We start from the raw sequence: 6,520 nt of genomic DNA on the forward strand, positions 1-6,520 counted from the left end.
TTATTGTAAGTCGTAACCGTTGATCAGCAGTACTGACTAAGAAGCAATCATCCAAAACAACCGAAGTCGAGGGCCGAGAACAATTGTACCTTCATACAGTGATTGAAATGCAACAAAGGGCATTAGAAACCCAGAACATGCACGCTTATCAAACTCACAGTGACATGCAAATATGATAGATGATGGTAACAGAGCAGACTGGCTTTACCAACCATCTGCCTTGATTGTTTCTCTGGTTGTAGTGCTAAGTAAACCAAGCGCAACCAGACACAGTTTGTCTATATGATTGCTGATAAATCATACACAATTTCCTTCAACAAGTGGAGGTTCTACAACATTATTAGTTGGACGACGATAACAGGGCTGCTTGCCATTATTTTTGTTACATTGCACCTCATTTTTGTAATGTCTTTTCGTAGCTACTCTTCGTTGTGGTGCCACATATAAAGAATGATGTCCCTTTGTATCTGAGGCGTGACAGGAAGTTTTCACCTCTGATTTCTGCCCACTAGGTTTTGCCTCAGATGCTCTCTTACATTTTTTAGCCGAAAATTGATACTTTAAGATCGGTTCTCTTACTCTAAGAGGAGGTGGTATATACAGGCGAGCCTGAAAAAATGGATGGTTAAGCGATTCGGCTGCGGTTGGCCTCTTGTTTGGATCCCATGCACAAAGTGAAGTGATGAGATCAATTGCTTCAGGGCTTGCATTTGGTATCAGATTCGAAACATGATTGTCCGTAAACTGCGGAAATTGATATTGTATAGATGTTGCAAGCCTTAATCCTTGTGACCAAGTTTTCTGATCAGGACTACCAATTACACTGCATATTTTGTATATCTCATCTGCTTCACTATATCCTGGGAAAAGAGGACGAAGGGTAAAAAGTTCTGCCATGATAGCACCCATTGCCCACATATCAACAGCGGAACCATAGGAAGGCGACTTGAGCAGAACTTCTGGAGCACGGTACCAACGTGTTGCAACATAATCTGTAAATGGCGGCTCTGAGGAGATCTCTCGTGCTTGACCAAAATCGGCAATTTTGATAACATCTTTCTTCATGAGCAAATTTTCAGGTTTAAGATCGCGATGAAAATACCCATGTTGGTGCATATAGGCAATCGCTTGAAACAATTGGAAGCACCAATTCCTCACTTCAGATTCTGTAAAAGGATTGTTGCGACCTTTCATTAACTCGTACAAATTGCAATCCATGTACTCAAACACAAAGTATAATTGATCATTTTCTTTGATAATCTCATTCAGCTTAACAATATTAGGATGATTCATTTTTTGAAGAGACTTCGCTTCAGGAAGATTCATACATTCGGCCCAGGAGCAATACTTCGTCTTCATTTTCTTAATGGCAACAATCTCATTAGTTGAGTGTTTGATTGCCTTGCGCACAATCCCGTAAGTGCCATCTCCCAATTTCTCCAGAACCTGGTACTGATCCATTGCTCTGTTGGAAGGTCAGTGGAAATAACAGAGTTCAATGGCTCAGAGCATTCTTATTGAATTTGAAAGCCCTCCCTAACCTGGATAGAAATATGGACTATGGAAAAACAGCCAGTGGTAGTCATGATTCGACCAGTAATTGAATGTAGGTTGTGAGACCGTATTCCATATCTTCGAACTGCGCTGAATGACCGTTCTAACATTGAAAAGGAATCAGTGAAAGTCCTAGACAATCCTTCTTGTTTTGAAGCGTTCTAGCAAAGGTCGAGATTCGATCAGCCGACCGCACACTTCACTTGCATGTATTCAGATTTTCTTTTAGAGACATTTGGTTTATAGCTTGACAAGTTATCCTTGTTAAGGTTTCAAAGCGTACACACTTTAGATACAGATCCGGGCAGGGATCATATTTACATTGCTGGCCGACCCTTTAATTCTTAATTGACAAAAAAAGAGGTTTTACTGGTAGTTTACGCTTTAAAAAGAACTTGGTTTTGGTGTTGCTATGGTGGTTCCTCGAAATCACATGGCACCTTTCATGAAATCCCATATGTTTCATGAAGTGCGTGTCGAAGTCTTCACGAGGGTGGAAAAAATCTTTTATCCATAATTTTAGAACAAAGTATATATATATAAAATGAGATTATGAGGAGTTCTAGCAGATATAACAATATAAACATAAATACTCAATATCTAAGGCTTAATACGGGGTTTTATGGTTATGTGGGGATTATATAAACATAAATACTCAATATCTAAGGCTTAATACGGGGTTTTATGGTTATGTGGGGATTATATAGAGCTTTATTTCAAATAAGCTTTGTCCTAAATACATGACTATATACATGTGTTTTTGCATGAACAACTCATCTTCCCATGTCGCTTCTTCTATTGGTAGGTTCTTCCATTTTATGAGGTACTTGATAATTGCTCGATTTCTTTGTTACTTAGTCATTATTTTCAAAATTGATTTTGGTTCTACTATTATTTTCTAATCTTCATTAATCTCTGGTAGAATTGCACTCGTACCTTGTCACTGATTACCTTCTTTAAACAAGAAACATGGAAGACTAGATATACACATGAGGATGGAAGCAACTCCAATTTGTAAGTGATCCTTCCAATCCTCCAAAACACCTTATAGGGGCCATAATACCTTGGTGTTAATTTATTATCTTTATTTTTTGCTTAAGGGACATCTTTTTATATGGTTGCAATCTCACAAATATCCAATTCACCACTTCAAATTCACTTTCACTGTGATGATGATCTACTTGTTGTTTCATCTTATTTTGCGTCATAATCAAACTATCCTTTAATAGTTTGAAAAAATATTGTTGGTGTCATATGTTTTCCTTCATTGTTTAAGCTTTTATAGCCCCTTTTAGGGTTGATATGATGGATGGAAGATGATATCCATAAAGGGCCACACATTGCAACATTTTTGACCAAGTATGGATGGTTGTTTTGCAAGACATTTTTTAATCAAGGGGAACCATTTGATCAATTGTGTCTATTTATCATATGCAAAGCAATGTAGATATCCCTCTAAACATTTATTCACAATCTCAATTTTCCCATCATATTGAAGATGGTAAGATGAGTTGTGAGCCAATTGAGTACCCAAACAAGAAAATAATTAAGTCCAAAAATTTACAGTGAAAGTTGGCTTTTTTGTCACTTACAATAATCATTTGTATTCCATATAGCTTTTGAACTATATCCATAAATGCTTCTACCATTGTATTTTTCTTTAAAAGGACGAGAAAGAGGGAAAAAATATGCATACTTTGTCATTTGATCTACCACTATCATCATGAAGGTTTTAATGGCCAAGCATGTGGAAGCTCTTCACACAATGGAGGATGCAATAAATTACTTGATAATGTAACTTCCTTGATAGGGGATGCAATAACTTGAATGCTTTTCCCCAATGTTTACCTAGTGTCCTTGATGAGGTTTTACTTATAGTTTATGCTTGAGAAATACTTTGGTTTTGGTTTTTCTATGGTGGTTCCTCGAAATCCCATGACACCTTTAATGAAATCCCATATGTTTCATGAAGTTTTTTTTGAAGTCTTCATAAGGGTGGAAAAATATTTTATCTATAATTTTAGAACAAAATAAATTAAAATATAAATGAAAAGAGAGATGAGAAAATGAAAGGATATTAAAAACATATGATTCAATAAAGAATTTATTGATATTAAGTTGAGCATATCATAAAGATATGAAATATAGATATGAAAGAATTTCACCCTAGCATTATAATTCAAGAAATTTCTTTAAAAAATTAATTCAAAATGGAATTTGAAAAGACGTTGATTAAGGCATGAATAATGTCGTGAATTCAATAAAGTTTTTCCTCAATTAAGGGATTGACCTCCATTGAGGTTGATAACTTTTTCAAACTCAAACATACACGCAAAAGACCCAAAACCACAAAAGTAAAAAACCAAGGCGTGTCAACAAACAAAAAAGAAAAGTGACATAAATGAAAAGTGTATGCAAACACATATTAATTTTTTAAGCTTATGCCTAAATTACAACAAAAGGGATAGTGTGGATCACTTCTCCCTAAATTACAACAAAAGGGAGAGTGTGGATCACTTAAAAATCAAGATGTGGAATATGGAAATATGTAGATGAAAATATGATCACAAACAACATAACAAAGATGAAGAGGAAGAGAAATATAATTAAAGATGAAGAGGAAGAGAAATATAATTAAAGAATGAGGAAATTGATAAGTATAATTGAGAGAATTTTGCAATATCATGTATATAGAACAAAACCCAATAGAAAAAGTAGATGATACCATGTAGTAAGAACCCAATTTAACAAAAAATGTAGGCAACGTTAACATATACACCGGAATTATGTGTAACAAGTCGTTGGCTAGTGTTCAATTCATCCTATTGTCAAGTCTTTAGTGCATTTAAATGGAGTGTCTTTAGGGAATTTGTTTGAGAGGAATATTAGTATTTTTTCACTATATTCACCAAATGGATATCACACTCATAGTATTGTTTGATATTTTGGTTTATCATTTACCCTTTATCTTTTATATTTTAATACATGTATTATATGTAGCATATATACAAAATTGATTTGACTATGCAAGGATGGAGTTCATATAATTGTCAAACTAGCTTTCTTAGGTTTTAAGAATAATTGGAAGTTGTGGTGGCTTTCAAAGGAGAGGAAACTTTTTAGAGAATTTGGATGCAAATTAAATTGAAGAATTTGTAGACTAGACTTCTGATTAGACAATTATAAAAAATTATAGTAACATTATCAAGTTATTTTTTGGAGACAAAATTAGTTATTACACAAGATCAAATCTTATGCAAATTTGTTAAACACCTAGAATTTGTTATGAACCTTGTGCCTTAAAAATGATAAGAAACCAATAATTACAGTTCTCTTTGAAGGGGAAACATCTTTTTATAATTAATCCAATGTATAAGACAAGATTTGATGATCCTAAGACTAGGTCTACTTAGCGTGTGTGTGTGTGTATAGGAGACAAAGGGTACAATATAATAAAATGGGACCATGAGAGGTTCTAGCCTACATAACAATGTAACAATATAAATGTAAAGACTCAATATCGAGGGATTAATAAGGGGTTTTATGGTTATGTGGGGCTTATATAAGGCTTAAGACGCCCCTACCATTCAAAGAAGTGTGTTCCTAAATACATGACTATCTATAGGTGTTTATGCATGAACAAATCATCTTCCCATGAAATATCTTCTTCCATTGGTAGGTTCTTCCATTTGAGGAGGTACTTAATAATTGCTCGATTTCTCAGTTGCATAATACTTGGTTTAAAAATTGATTTTGGTTCTAATATTATTTTCTAATATTCATTAATATATAGTAGAATAGCATGGACTGGGAACTTGTCATTGATTTCCTTCTTTAAGAAAGAAACATGGAAGACTGGATATACATGTGAGGATGTAAGAAACTTGAATTTGTAAGTGATACTTCCAATGCTCCAAAACACCTTATAGAGGCCACAATACCTTGGTGCTAATTTATTGTCCTTGTTTTTTGCTTGAGGAACATCTATTTATATGGTTATAATAAATACCCACTTCACCACTTCAAACTCCTTTCACTGTGATGTTGATCTACTTGTTGTTTCATGCTATTTTGTGTCATAACCAAACTATCCTTCAATAGTTTGAAAAATAATGTTGGTGTTGTATGTTGTCCTTTTCTATTTGAGATTTTATTACCCCTTTAAAGGGAGATGTGATGGATGGAGAATAAATTCCATAAAGTTCCATAAATTGTGAATTTTTTGATGAACTATGGAAGATGTGTTGTAATTTGTTTTTGTCAAGGGAAACCATTTGACCCATTGTGTCTATTTATCAAATGAAAAGCAATGTAGGTATCCCTCTAAAAATTTATTCACAATATAAATTTTCCCATCAAAATGAGGGTTGTAAGATGAGTGTTGAGCCAATTGAGTACTTAGACAAGAAAATAAATAAGACCAAAAATTTCAAGTGAAAGTCAAATCTCTGTCACAATAATCATTTATATTCAATGCAGATTTTGAATTGTTTCGATAAATGTTTCTACCATTGTACCTTGCTTTAAAAGGATGAGAAAGAGAGAAAAAATATGCATACTTTGTCATTCAATCTACCAATATCATCATGAAGGTTTTAATGACCAAGCATGTGGAAAATATTCACATAATGGGGGATGTAATAAATTCCTTGATGGAGGGTTTATTAGTTAATTTCTATCTTGGGAACTTTTGCAAGTTGGAAGCTCTGAATATTCCTCACTTCTTATGGATGAACCCTTGATTCTTGAGTTCATGTCTCCAACTTTTCCACACCAAATATGTGTGGAAACAGAGGCTAATGTCCAAAATTTAGTATAGGGAAGTGTTGACAGGCGGAAAAATTCCTCCTATAACAAGTGAATATTTACTTGATCAAGGACCTAATTTAATCCCTATTCGTTTAGGATGGAAATACTCTATAGATCAAAGGGCCAATTGCCTTTGTTATTCTAACCCAAATAAATG

General features: G+C 34.0%; 1 pseudogene; it reads right to left on the reverse strand.

The window, feature by feature from the left end:
- Positions 1–204: 204 nt before the first annotated feature.
- LOC149161862 (cyclin-dependent kinase F-4 pseudogene) lies at positions 205–1,461 on the reverse strand (annotated as a pseudogene).
- Between the last annotated feature and the right edge of the window lie 5,059 nt (positions 1,462–6,520).

Source organism: Pinus tabuliformis, chromosome 5_2 (genome assembly GCF_031772625.1).
Source record: "Pinus tabuliformis cultivar Carrire ecotype Pingquan chromosome 5_2, CPIR1, whole genome shotgun sequence".
NCBI lineage: Eukaryota > Viridiplantae > Streptophyta > Pinopsida > Pinales > Pinaceae > Pinus > Pinus tabuliformis.